Source organism: Budorcas taxicolor, chromosome 9 (genome assembly GCF_023091745.1).
Source record: "Budorcas taxicolor isolate Tak-1 chromosome 9, Takin1.1, whole genome shotgun sequence".
NCBI lineage: Eukaryota > Metazoa > Chordata > Mammalia > Artiodactyla > Bovidae > Budorcas > Budorcas taxicolor.
In genome coordinates, this window is record NC_068918.1 from 9,795,878 (window position 1) to 9,811,130 (window position 15,253).

The window sequence follows — 15,253 nt, forward strand, 5'->3', positions numbered from 1 at the left end:
CTCTTCATCTTGGTTAATTTGCTGCATTTGGGGTGGCCTTTCTGTATTCTGTGAATTTGTGGAGTTCTCTTTATTACAGAGTTTCCTCACTGTGGGTAGGGTTGTATCAGTGGCTTGTCAAGGTTTCTTAGTTAGGGAAGCTTGTGTCGGACTTCTGGTGGGTAGAGTTGGATTTCTACTCTCTGGAGTGCAATGAAGTGTCCAGTAATGAGTTATGAGACATCTATGGTTTTGGAGTAACTTGAGCTGCCTGTATATTGAGCTCAGGGGTGTGTTCCTGTGTTGCTGGAGAATTTGCATGGTATGTCTTGCTCTGGAACTTGTTGGCTCTTGGGTGCTGCTTGGTTTCAGTGTAGTATCGAGGCGTTTGATGAGCTCCTATTGATTAGTGTTCCCTGGAGTCAGGAGTTCTCTGATGTTCTCAGGATTTGGACTTAAGCCTCCTGCTTCTGGTTTTCAGTTTTATTTTTATAGTAGCCTCAAGACTTCTCCATCTATACAGCGCCAATGATAAAATATCTAGGTTAAAGATGAAAAGTTTCTCCACATTGAGGGACACCCAGAGAGGTTCACTGGGTTTCATGGAGAAGAGAAGAGGGAGGAGGTAGTTAGAGATGACTGGAATGAGATGCGGTGGGATCAAAAGAGGAGAGAGCAAGCTAGCCAGTAATCACTTCTTTATGTGCACTCCTCAGTCTGGACCGCTCATAGGTGTTCATGGAGTTATACAGGGAAGAAGAGAGGGAGGAAGTAGACAGAGGTGGCCAGGAGGATAAAAGAGGGAAATGAAAAGGAGAGAGACAGATCTAGCCAGTAACCAGTTCCCTAAGTGTTCTCCATCGTCTGGAACACACAGAGATTCACAGAGTTGGGTACAGAAGAGAAGGGGGAGGGAGGAGACAGAGACAACCTGGTGGAGAAAAAGGAGAGTCCAAAGAAGGAGAGAGTGGTCAAGCCAGTAATCTCGCTCTCAGGTAAAATTGGGTACTGAAGATTGGGTTCTTAAATGTACAAAATTGACAACAAACACCAAAAAGCCAAGATTAAAAATCTAGAGTAGAGGTTGTATTTTCAAAAATACAATATTAAATAAAAGAAGAACAAGAAGAAAGAAAAGAAAAGTTTGGAGAATTATTAAAAAACAACAACAACTACACACACAAATATATACGGCGTTTGCTTTAAAAATAGGGTCTTTTTTTTTGAAAAGAGATAGTAGGTTATAAAAATTAAAATTAAAGGAGAAATAGAGGACTTAAAATTTTTTTAAAGTTTTTTTTAAAAAGGAGAAGAAAAAGAAAGGAAGAAAAAACAATCAAACAACAATATCAATAAAAAAGAGAGAGAGAGAGAGAGAATGGTTGTAAAAATAGTAAAGATATTTCTGGGACTTTCTCTGGTGTTGTGGGCAGTGTGGGGTCACTTCCAAGGTGGTTCCCTCTGTTTAGCTTCTTCTGTTTGCTGGTCTCTTTAGTGTCTGATTTCCGCCCTGACACAAGGGGGGCAGTGGTGGACACTTTTTTTTTTTTTAGGCTCACTTGTTCAGTCGCACTGTGGGGAGGGAGGGATGCTGCAAACAAATAACACGGGCGTGTGCTCGCAGTGTCTCAGCCACGCCGAGCCTGTCCCTGCACACGGCGCACCCCACTCAGGCTCTACGTTGTTCCACTGGGAACTGTCTGAGGCCGGCCCTAGGCTGCAGGCACCTCCCCAGTCTAAGCGCTCAGGCTAGGCTCTCAGGTAGCCCTCAGAGGCGCAGATTCGGTGGGGCCTGCGTTTTGTGCCCTTCCCAGGACCAAGTAGCTCAGGTGTTTGGCGAGCATGGTCGCTGCAACTTATCACCTTTCTCTGCTGCTCAGTTTTCTGGGTGTACCGCTGGAGCCCCTTGTCAGGCAGATGGTGACTGTCCAGAACCCAAGAAGTCTTAGTTAGCAAAGAAGCCAGCTTGCAGTTTGGTAGGTAAAGTCTCTCTGGGGCTGCAATTGCCCCCTTCCAGCTCTTTCGGCTCTGGCTGCCTGTCACTGGCAGGGGATGGTCTGCAGCCAGCTATTTCTGTTCCATCCTTTGTTCTGTGCGCAGTCCTGGCATTGTCATATGTTAGAGCTTTTTGCATGGTAGCTATCCCACAGTCTGGCATGCTAGCCCAAGTTAGTTTGCTCTGGTTACATTCGGGGCATTCCGGCCCGATTCTTAAAAAGCACTGCAGCCCGCGCCTCCCACCCAGCTCCCAATTGCTAGTGGCGGATGCAGGTGTCTGCACTGCTTCTCCACTGGGGGAGTTACCATTGGGCTCGTAATCTATTGATTTTAATTATTTATTTATTTTTCTTCCCTGTTATGTTGCCCTCTGTGCTTCCAAGGCTTGCCACAGACTCGGCAGTGAGAGTGTTTCCTGGTGTTTGGAAACTTCTCTCTTTTTAAGACTCCCTTCCTGGGATGGGACTCCCTTCCCAGGATGGAGCTCCCTCCCTACCTCCTTTGTCTCTTTTTTCATCTTTTATATTTTTCCTACCTGTTTTTGAAGACAATGATCTGCTTTTCTGGGTGCCTGATGTCCTCTGCCTGCATTCAGAAGTTGTTTTGTAGAATTTACTCATCATTGAAATGTTCTTTTGATGAATTTGTGGGGGAGAAAGTGGTCTCCCCGTCCTATTCCTCCGCCATCTTAGGACCGCCCCCTGGGATTATCCTATTTAGAATGATAGCTCTCCTACAACAAATTGTGGGGAAAAGTATGTGATTTACTAGATAGAGCAGTCCAATTAATTGCACAGTATTAGTCCAACTTGGAAACAAAACACTAATATGTGAAGTTGTTCACCATGTACAAAATTTCAACGTTAGAAGGAATCTAACTGCTCACAGTCTCTGACCACACTTTGAATGTTTTAATATTCTTCACAATATTCTTCACTTGGTGGCGGTCCATCCAGTTCTTGAACATCTTTGTGTTCACTCCTCTTAAAGAGGTCCATTGATTTCTAGATAATTTGGAATTTTACAATTTTCTTCCTAGAATTGAGGAAACACTATATTCTCTTAGCTCCCAACCACTGATCCACTGGATCATTCAAACAAATTGAAACCCCTTCCCAAATGAGAAAATATAACATATTTGTATTCAATATCATATTTCTCAATTATCTACCTTCTTCTTACTAAAGACCTATAAATACCATCTTTTGTAGGGCAGGATTTTAAGTCCTTCCATCACCTTGGCCATTCTCTGGAATATTTACAGTTTGTTCCTACAGCTTTTATAATCTGATTTTCAAAATTGAATGCCATGCTCCAAGTGTGGTCTGGACATTATACTGTGAGAACAGAACCAGAGAGAATATCATGTTCCCCTTCTATACACTACATTTATTTTAATGTAGCCTAAGGTGGCTACATTTAGCAAAGAAGCAAACAAAGAAGGGACAAAAGGATTTCTTGATACTATAATTCTGGTGAATAATAAAAGGAAACAGATTCTGTTACACTTCCATTTTCTCTAACAAGGAAAATTATCTCCTGAAAGAAAACTTTAAAAGAGAAACTGACTTCATCTCTTCTGCTGGACAAACCATATTGTTAACACATATTGCATTTTTTCAGTTTCACCTAGAAAAATTCCCCTTCATATTCGTGATGCTGCAAAATCCTCTCCCCTACTTATTTGTGAAGCTTGCATTTGGATCCAAGTTTAGAATCTTACACTTAATTTCAATTTCATACCAGTAAATCTCTGTAGTAATATTTTCTAGATTTATAAGATTAACATTGAACTCCAAGTTTAGAGTTACAAACTCAACATTTTCATGCTTTTAGAAAAATGCTCCTCTCTTGTGGCACTTCCTACATTCTTTACATCTTCATACATATTCAGTCTCATTTATAGCCATTTCCTATAAATTTTTTTACTAATGCGAGTGAACTACTTCAAGAGAGGGTGATCTTGCCATCAGTGGATTTTTTCAAGCATAGACTAAATATCAGTTTCTGATCATTCTTTTTCAGAAAATAATTCATTTTGATAGAAAAGACAGAAGCAAAATATCTAGTCTCTTTATTATTAATCAAAATTTTAGCATCAAGTAGTCCATCTTTGTTAGTTCTATTGTCAATATAAGAAACTTGAGTCTCTTTTGATATTCTTCCCAGTTTTTCTGAGCCTCAGTTTTTGAACTCCAGTCAAGGTCACATTTGACCCAAGATGTTTTAGGAGATGTAAGCATGACTAAACTCTGAGCTTGAAGCATTGTTCAAAATAAGAAAGGTGTTTAAGAAACTAAACAGATACAAACATCCAGGATCGCACAGATACATTGAATAACTGGCTTTGTCTTCACTTACTATAAAATATAAAGTTTTGTACTACTTTACCCAAAATTCTTTAGAAGTCCTCCAGCAAAGAATCAGAATTAAGAGTTTTATTAACAGAAAAAAATGTTAAATCCTGAAAGCTTTGAAATTCTTAATAATATTATGGCTTCCTCTGCAACTTCATACACACACACACACACACACAAATATCAGACAATGTCTATCACAAAATGCACAGTGACTCTGATGTGCAATCACTGTCTACTTTCTATTCATTTCTGTCCTATACTTAAAAAAAATTTTTTTTTACTTTATTTTACTTTACAATACTGTATTGGTTTTGCCATACATCAACATGAATCCGCCACGGGTGTACACGTATTCCCAATCCTGAACCCCCTCCCACCTCCCTCCCCATACCATCTCTCTGGGTCATCCCAGTGCACCAGCCCCAGGCATCCTGTATCCTGCATCAAACCTAGACTGGTGACTTTAAAAAGCAACTTAAGGCCCACAGATACTGTTAAAGTTTTCTTGAACAACACTGTCATTTGTATAATATCTTTCTTAAAGTTAATTACTTAGTGTCCTGTCTGGCCTTCCCAACACCCTGTAATCTATTGGAGACAGCAATGCTGTCTGATTTTCCAAAGGTACTCCCATGAAACTAAAAGGAATAGGTAAAATTTGTTGAACTGAGCCCTCCACCAAAACCTGTACCTAGAATATATGTTTGAAAGATAAAGTTATTTTATGCATCAGTGTTTTTACTTTGTGGTAATAATCTGTCGACTTTAGCAAACAGTATTTTTTCTGATTCATTGCTGTTCCATTTGCTGTCCCTGATAGCCCTTTAATTAGGCTGCTTGTTTGTCAAATGCCAGTTTGCTGTGCTTGTTCTCCTCCATGGATTCAAAAAATAATCAGGGCAGGTGTTGTATAAGTTGTATAGGATGACATGCTGTCATGATCAATTGCTAATTAATTTCAGATTATTTCTGCTTCTGTGATGTGGATGCACTCTCTCAAATGAAAAACAATAAACCATCATTATTCGTTTTGTGTTTGTTAAAGCACTTCATAATTAATAGCCAAGATGAGATTAATTTTTAAGCAAGTGTTTTCATCCAAGTGTTAGCAAAGACTCTGTTGGCTAGAAAATGTTGCTGATTTTATTTTTTACTCTGAGAAGTCAGTGACTGTTACTAGGCAACACATGAATATACGGGGGGAGAAATCCATCTTGGATAGAACTCCCATATACTATTAAAGGGGGAAAATTTTAAAGAGGAGTCAATAAATGTAAGGGTCCTTCATATTTTTAGCAACATAAATAGTACCCAACAACTACTAAGTTCTTCCTATGTACCAGGTACTTAACATGCCTGATGCCATTTAACCTCTACACCAACTAAATGGTGTTGCTACCACCATGATATAGATGAGGAATCTCATTACAGGTACAAGATGAATTCCAAAAAATCACACAGCATTGGCTAAACAACAGGCTTTATTGGGGAAAGGGGAAAATGTCAAAAGCCAGAGTAAGCACCTAGAAAGTGTGATTCCCATCTGCTCTCTACCTCATAGTGATGCAGGCTGGGCAGGATACTAGGCTGAACTCTCAGAGGGACCCCACATTCTTTACCTTTAACAGTGTAGGTCAGACACAGCAGTTGTGTCAGAGAGAAATAATCAGACTGTGCTTTGGGTACAGTCTGGTTTGGATTGCCAGCAGTTTACAAAAGTTGTTTGGAAAGCCAGCTCCCAAATCCTAGGAACCATGAAGCCTATGAGATATCCCAGTCTCTTGTACCAAAGAAACAAACTGTCCCCACTGACGGAAGGAAGACCTGAGTCTCAGCAAGCTCTTTGCCCAGGTGACTGGTGTGAAGAGCCCTTAGTTATGCTTGGATTATTTTGTTCATTAAACCACAAGTATTAGAGAGATTAAAGTACTTATTCAGGATCAGAAAACTGTTAAATAATATTATAAGAATGCCAAGAGAAACAGCTGACCTAGAATTTTGAAACTGCAAAACTACTTTTTTGGAATAAGATGGTCAAAAACAAAGTGTTTGCTATCAACAGATCTACATAAAAGTCCTACCAAGTTGTACTGCAAGTAGAAGGAAGAGGACAGCAAAACGAATTATGAAATTTAAGAGGAAATGATGAGCTAAATATGTGGCTAATATGTAGGTAATTCTCGATAAATGCTGTCTGAATTAAGAAATAAAAAGAAAATAATATCTAATTTGTGGGATTAATAAAATAACAAATAATGGGCAGCAGTAGCACATACTTCAGGAGAAAGTGATTGGAGTATATATATTTTATGGTTCATGTTTCTTTGGGAAGAGAATTTCAATATAATATTTAGACTCATAATATTTAAAGAATAAGTAGCAAGATAAACATGTACTCTTACTAGACAGATGAAGTAAAATGAAATATGAAAACAAAGATAGACTATCAAAAGGTTAAAAAGGCAAGGAAAGAAAAAAAAAGAAAGACTAAAATGGAATATCAAAAGTAATATGATAGAGACAAATGTCAGCCATCAAAATAAATTAAAAAAAAAAAACCTCACCAAGTAAAATACAGAGACTTTCATCTTTTTCATTCAGTTACATGCAGGGTATAAGAGGCACACTGTCTCAGTCAGCTCAGGGTGCTATAACAGAGTCCCATAGACCAGGTAGTTTCAACAACAGCCATTTACACAGTTCTGGGGGCTAAATCTAAGATAAAGGCACTGGCAGAATCAGTTCCTGGTGAAGGTTCACTTCCTAGCTTACAGATGACCACCTTCTGATTATCCTCACATGGCAGAGAGAGAGCTCTAGTCTCCCTTCTTATGAGAACAGAAAACACTAATGCCATTTCAGGGGTCCCACCTTCATGACCTTGTGTGTGTGTGCTGGGTCGCTTCAGTCATGTCTGATTCTTTGCCACTCTGTGGACTATAGCCCACTGGGCTCCTCTGTCCTTGGGATTTTCCAGGCAAGAACACTGGAGTGAGTTGCCATGCCTCCTCCAGGGTATCTTCCCAACCCAGGGATGGAACCCACGTCTCTTATGACTCCTTCATTAGCAGGCAGGTTCTTTACCACTATCACTACCTGGGAAGCCCATAAGAATATGGAAAAGCTGAATATAAAAGGATTGAATTTTATATATATATATATATATTTCAGGCTGATACTGGACACAATAAAGCTGTGATCTCTATTTAAATATGAGCTAATATAGCTCATATTTCTGTGAAAGCATCATTAGAAATTGATAGGGACACTACCTTATGGAGAGAGATCCAGTTCAACAGGGAGTTATTACAGCTCTAGGTTTCTACTGGCCTAATAGACTATATAAAGCAAAAATGGACAGACATTTGGAGAGAAAAAGGCAAATTTACCTTTACAGTGAGTCATTGTATCACTTCTCTGATAATTTTTAACACAGGCCCACTTCCTCATTCGCAGATTGTCTGTGGCTCTGGGGCTTATAGGGGCAGAGTTGAGTGGTTGAGACAGAGCTGACATGATACACAAAGTCTAAAATATTTACTATTTTGTGTTTTACAGAAAAGGTTAAAGGTTCCTCTTTGCCCTAGAGGAAGATCCTAAGACAAATATTTTAATAAGTAGTTTATTTGCAAAGTACAGAAAACATTGACAGGGTAGTCAGGGAAGATGACAGGAAAGAGAAGACAGTCACCAAAGTGTGAGTCAGCCACCTATGACCACAGGCAGCTGATGCTTCGTTCTGTGGGATAACTCTGGGAACTAGCCTAGAACAAATACCTCAGGGAAAGAGCCAGGTTAAGGACATCTACCAAGACAGGCAAGAGGGAACAACAGTGGTCTCAGCTTCAGCCCTAACAGATCCAGCGCCATGTACTGAGAAGGGAACAGAAGTCTAAAGAGCAAAGAAAAAGAGCAGACTTTCATCCTCACCCTAATCCTACCCCTTCATAGAGAACATTTCCAAGCCAAGTGCAGGTCTGATCTGAGGAAATGGGGAGAATTTTTTTTAATTGGACAAGAAATCAAAATTTAAGATTTGAGTAGACTTTTTGACAACAAAATATGAGACAGTTCTAATACCTAAGTGAGATGGGAAAATCTATGAGATTTGTCTGAGGAATCTTCTGAGACAGGTCAGGAAGAGCCTACAGAGTTTAGGATTTTGGAGGGATTAAATGAATACTATTTCATAATTGCACCTCACCAAGTCCAGCTCATTTAATTAAACATTAATAAAAGATAGTTCCCAAGATGCTAGGCTCTATGAAGATCAGAAAACAGCAAGCTGTGAAGGAGAGGTTGGGCTAGGAAAGAACATTTATTAGAGTGAAGGTTTCTCTTAGTAGGAGGCCTGGGGCACACCGTGCATTGTGCTAGGGACTGAAAACATAGGCATGAAAGACCAAGATTCCACAGAAAGACAGCCATGGGAAAGACTGTCAAAGAGACCCACTGTCATAGGAAACAGTGTCTACAAAAACAAAAATACAAAACTGGTATCTAACGAAGCCTGAAACACATGAACAAACTGCAAGGAAATCAATGGTTGTTGAAGGAATTTAAGGAGCACAGTGACATATTCGATCTCTACCTCCTAAATTTTACCATGACAGTAAAACTGCTGACTCAAAGGGCATGAATCTGAGCAAACTCTGGGAGATAGTGAAGGACAGGGAAGCCTGGTATGCGGCAGTCCATGGGGTCACAGAGTCAGACATGACTTAGCAACTGAAAAACAACAACAACAAAATGGAAGATGGACCAGGCGAGCAAGGGCCGGGGGGTGGGGGTGGGGGATTGTGGGGGAAGGCAGTAAAAACAAGAATATAAAGAAAGGGCATCAAGGAATGGAAACATGGTCAACCCAGTCTGGTCATCATCTGGAGGTAAATATATGATTTCTCAGTTAAATGATGAGTTCCATGATTATCCCAGAAAGAGGAGCATAGGAAACAAACAAACATATTTGGAAAGAAGTTTCCCATTAAGGACCCACTGAAGTATCTCGAATAGCTTCACAGGAACCTTTCCATCATGTATTCTTCAAGGCTCATGCCGTACACTATTCTTGAGAAACAAACTTTCCTTTCTTGTAATTATTCTCTGTGTTATTCATCTGTTGTTGCTCAAAAATTTGTGATTTTATTTAGTCCCTTTAAAATGACCTTAGAAGTTTGGGATGCATTGAATCAGTTTCACTTTACACAAAGCTAAAGCAGGCATGAGACCATACATAATAAGGTATTCAGCAGAAACTGAATTAGTGAATGAATGAATCGATGCATGACTACTTGTCTCTCAAACCAGGTTTACCCAGCAGTTCCCCTGCTGAGAGAGCTGTTTAATTCAAAGGGAGAAGGTAATCTAATCAACTGTTGGGCTTCCCTCATAGCTCAGTTGGTAAAGAAACTGCCTGCAATGCAGGAGACCCAGGTTCAATTCCTGGGTCGGGAAGATCCGTTAGAGAAAGAAATAACAACCCACTCCAGTATTCTTGTCTGGAAAATCCCATTGGCAGAGGAGCCTGGCAGGCCACAGTCCATGGGGTCACAAGAGTCAGAAACGACTTAGTGACTAAACCAACCAATCAAGCACTGAAATGACTGAAAATGATTTCAACCAAGAAGTGAAATGATAATCAGTGCTCCCTCAACCACCATAACAGGAGGCAACACTGAAGTCACACCATAAAAGAGAAACAGTACTTTTAATAGTAAGTTAGCATGTATTGAGTACTTTCCATTTGCCAGTACAAGACTAAATACATTATATCCATTATCTCATTTCATTCATTCAACAAACATTAGTTGAATGAATGGTCCATGTAATGTTCTAAGCATCAGAGTCACAACAGTGAACAAAACAGATATATTCTCTGCCCTCACAGATATGAGAGTTGTAGGTGAACAGGTAACCAGTAATAAATAAGCAAAATTCAGATTGTGCAACTGTAATGAAGGACATAAGTTGGGAGATACAACAGAAGAACTTAAAGGCAGGGGGCACAGGGTAGGTTGACAGGCCTCTTTGAGAAGATAACATTTAGGCTAAAATCTGGAGGAAAAGGACATAACCCTATAAAAATCTGACCAAAACTGCCTCAGGCAAAGGAAAGAACAAGTAAAAATATCCTGAGGCAAGAAATACTTTGGTTTGTCTGAGAAGAGAAAGAAGATGAAAGAGACTCAAGCGTGAGTAGTCAGAAAAAGATGCGTGGAAGGTGGATTGGGAAAGGTAAGGAAGGCCAGGCCATGGAGGGCCTGGTAGACCATGGTACAGAAGCTGGTATTACTGAACTTGCAATGGGAAACCACTGAAATGTATTTAAGTAAGAGTAACACAACTGGAAGGCCATTCTCTGGCTGCAAGTTGGAAAATAGATTTGGAGGGTGGTTCAAGAATAGACATAGTTGGACCGGTTGGAAGGCTCTCTCCCCAGTAATGTGGAAAGAGATAAAGAAAAGCAGATACATGATTGAACTCATTCTTTGGAGGTAGAACATGTAAATCTTGCTGGTCAGTTGGGTGGGGTAATGAAAAGCGAACAGATAGCAAGCATAAAAATCTAAGTTTTGGTTTGAGCAACTGAAACATGATGTTGCCACTTATGAACAGAAAATAGAAGAAAATAACTGGGGAGGTGGGGGAGGTAGAGAGGAGGAATCAAGACAACTGATTTGAGCAAGTAAAGTAAGATATATATCTAGGGACTTCCCTGGCAGTCCAGTGGTTAGGACTCCAGGCTTCCACTGCAGGGATCACGGGTTTTATCTCTGGTTGGGGAATTAAGATCCTGCATCCATGCAGTACAGCCAAAATAAATTGAAATAGCCATGAGGACATACTATTTAAATAATAAGTTTATAAAATACATCTAACTTTGAGCAAATAAAGTGCCATATACACCTAGAGGTATACATCAAGTCAGCAGCTGAACTTATTAACCTGTAGTCAAAGCAAGAGATAAATGTTTGCAGCATATTGGGAAACTGAAGTTATATAAAGAAAGAAATTGGTTTAGATTATGAAAGATTGACATATTAGGGAGAAGAGGAGGAGGGGAGAGAAGGGAAAGGAAAGGGGAGATAAAAAGAGGGAAGAGGAGGAAAAGAAAACAGAAGAAGGCCCACTTTAGCTTCAGGGCACAGATACAAACAGAGAGATGGGCCTGGATAAATAGAAAGAAAATCGGGAGAGTGGCTTATAGTCAAAGTTAAGGGAAGTGTTACAAGAGGGATATAATATTCCAAATGCTGTTTAGCAGTTGAGTAATGGGTGTTCTTTGGAAGGAATGATGCTAAAGCTGAAACTCCAGTACTTTGGCCACCTCATGAGAAGAGTTGACTCATTGGAAAAGACTGTGGCGCTGGGAGGGATTGGGGGCAGGAGGAAAAGGGGACGACTGAGGATGAGATGGCTGGATGGCATCACGGATTCGATGGACGTGAGTTTGAGTGAACTCCGGGAGATGGTGATGGACAGGGAGGCCTGGCGTGCTGTGATTCATGGGGACTGAGCGAGTGAACTGAACTGAACTGAACTGAATATATGAATAAAGAAATAGCCACAATAAAGTTTCACAATAGCCCTGAGGTAATCAGTACTACTACAATGTCTACTATAATGCTGAGAAAACAAGTTTTAGAAAGATATCACTTGAAAATTAAACTCTGGAAATAGGATTCTAATTGAGGCTATCTGACATTAAAAAGTTTATCAGAAGGAGATAGAGCACATAGAAGATATTGAAAAAGATACTGAAAAAGAGCACATAGAAGATCTAATTTGGGAGGGAGAATACTCTAAAGTGGTAAGAAATGGGGTTCAGAATACTAGCTTCCTATTCAGGCCAGTGAAACATTGCTCATTTTATTTCAAATTAAGTGATTCACCAGATAACTTCTGAGTGTCCACTCTGCACCATACACTGTTCTAGACTCTGGACATGCAGTGGATCCTGAGCTCAAGGCACTTATATGCCAGTGAGGAAAGCTAACAATAAGTGAGAATACGAATAATATTACAGATTCGTGCTCAGTCGTGTCTGACTCTTTGCAATCCCATGGATTGTATCCCACCATTCCTCTGCCAGGGAATTTTCCAGGCAAGAATACTGAAGTGGGTTGCTATCTCCTACTCCAGGGGATCTTCCCAATCCAGGAACTGAACTCAGGTCTCCTGCATTGGTAGATGGATTCTTCACCACTGTGTCACCAGATTCAGGCAATAACTAATGTTAGGAAGGAAAATAAATCAGAATAAGGAGGGTATGATGGAGAAGCAAGGGCTGTTTTAACGAGATGGTCAAGATAAGCCTCACAAAGCAGGTAATATTGGGGCACAGACTTAGAGAAAAAGAGTGAGTTGTCTATAGGTCAGAAAGCAGGTCCACCAATGTAAAGGGCCAGGAATTGACTGAAGTTCAATTTATTTGACAGAAGAGCCAGAAGGTTAGAGTGGCACGAGAAGAAAGAATCAGGAGTGGTTGGGGAAAATAATGTGGGCTACAGGAAGGAAACGGATGGTGTGTGGCCCCAGTGGCCATGGCAGGGAGCTTTCATTTTATTCTAATTACGATCACTTAGAGAAATTTTGAGCAGGGTGGAGATTGGTTCTGATTTACACTTTCCGAGTTCATTCTATCTGCTGTGTTGGAAATAGACTCTGTGAACAAAATGGATGGAGGAAATTGCCAACTGAACAATTTGATAGAACTTATCAGGTATAACCCAAAGCTTTAAATTCTCATAGGTCCTCATTATGCTGAGAGTCAAACTGTGCCTGATGTGTGATAGTGAAAAGAAGCTGATTATGAAAAGAAGCTAAGGTCAGAGTGAGGTAAGCTTGTTACCAGGATCACAAGCATTTGAACCCATAATTAACTGCCATGACTTTATAAGCATTAATTCAGACCCACTCTGAGGGCTTTATTAGATTCAGTTTATGTTTCCATAAAGTATAATAGGGTGTTTCATTTTGTTCTTGGAGAGACTTTAATTGTAAAATATTTTGTAAGTTATAAGCATCATTTACATGGCTGCTAAGATTCAGCATTATTTACATGTATTAAAAAGAAAAGAGAAATATTATGAACCATGTAAATATTTTTATATAACCAGTGCATTTCGGTATTAAAGAAAAAATAATTATTAAGACTAATCCTAACAGAAGCAGAAGATACTAAGAAGAGGTGGCAAGAATACACAGAAGAACTGTACAAAAAAGATCTTCATGACCCAGATAATCATGATGATGTGATCACTCACCTAGAGCCAGACATCCTGGAATGTAAAGTCAAGTGGGCCTTAGAAATAATCACTATGAACAAAGCTAGTGGAGGTGATGGAATTCCATCTGAGCTATTTCAAATCCTGAAAGATGATGCTGTGAAAGTGCTGCCAGCAAATTTGGAAAACTCAGCAGTGGCCACAGGACTGGAAAAGGTCTGTTTTCATTCCAATCCCAAAGAAAGGCAATGCCAAAGAATGCTCAAACTACTGCACAATTGCACTCATCTCACACACTAGTAAAATAATGCTCAAAATTCTCCAAGCCAGGCTTCAGCAATACATGAACTGTGAACTTTCAGATGTTCAAGCTGGTTTTAGAAAAGGCAGAGGAACCAGAGATCAAACTGCCAACATCCGCTGGCCTCATGGAAAAAGCAAAAGAGTTCCAGAAAAACATCTCTTTCTGCTTTACTGACTATGCCAAAGCCTTTGACTGTGTGGATCACAATAAACTGTGGAAAATTCTGAAAGAGGTGGGAATACCAGACCACCTGACCTGCCTCTTGAGAAACCTATATGCATGTCAGGAAGCAACAGTTAGAACTGGACATGGAACAACAGACTGGTTCCAAAGAGGAAAAAGAGTCCATCAAGGCTGTATATTGTCACTCTGCTTATTTAACTTCTACGCAGAGTACATCATGAGAAACGCTGGGCTGGAAGAAGCACAAGCTGGAATCAGGATTGCTGGGAGAAATATCAATAACCTTAGATATGCAGATGACACCACCCTTATGGCAGAAAGTGAAGAGGAACTAAAAAGCCTCTTGATGAAAGTGAAAGAGGAAAGCGAAAAAGTTGGCTTAAAGCTCAACATTCAGAAAACGAAGATCATGGCATCTGGTCCCATCACTTCATGCGAAATAGATGGGGAAACAGTGGAAACAGTGTCAGACTTCATTTTGGGGGGCTCCAAAATCAGTGCAGATGGTGACTGCAGCCATGAAATTAAAAGATGCTTACTTTTGGAAGAAAAGTTATGACAAACCTGGATAGCATATTCAAAAGCAGAGACATTACTTTGCCGACTAAGGTCCGTTTAGTCAAGGCTATGGTTTTTCCAGCAGTCATGTACTGATGTGAGAGTTGGACTGTGAAGAAGGCTGAGCGCCGAAGAATTGATGCTTTTGAACTGTGGTGTTGGAGAAGACTCTTGAGAGTCCCTTGGACTGCAAGGAGATCCAAGCAGTCCATTCTGAAGGAGATCAGCCCTGGGATTTCTTTGGAAGGACTGATGCTAAAGCTGAAACTCCTGTACTTTGGCCACCTCATGCGAAGAGTTGACTCATTGGAAAAGACTCTGATGCTGGGAGGGATTGAGGGCAGGAGGAGAAAGGGACGACAGAGGATGAGATGGCTGGATTGCATCACGGACTCAATGGACATGAGTCTGAGTGAACTCCAGGAGTTGGTGATGGACAGGGAGGCCTGGCATGCTGCAATTCATGGGGTCGCAAAGAGTCAGACATGACTGAGTGACTGAACTGAACTGAAGACATATGGAATAGGCAAACATATGTTATAGGATGGGCTTCCCATGTGGTTCAGCAGGTAAAGAATCTGCCTGCAGTGCAAGAGCCACAGGTTCGATCCCTGGGTTGGGAAGATCCCCTGGAGGAAGGTGTG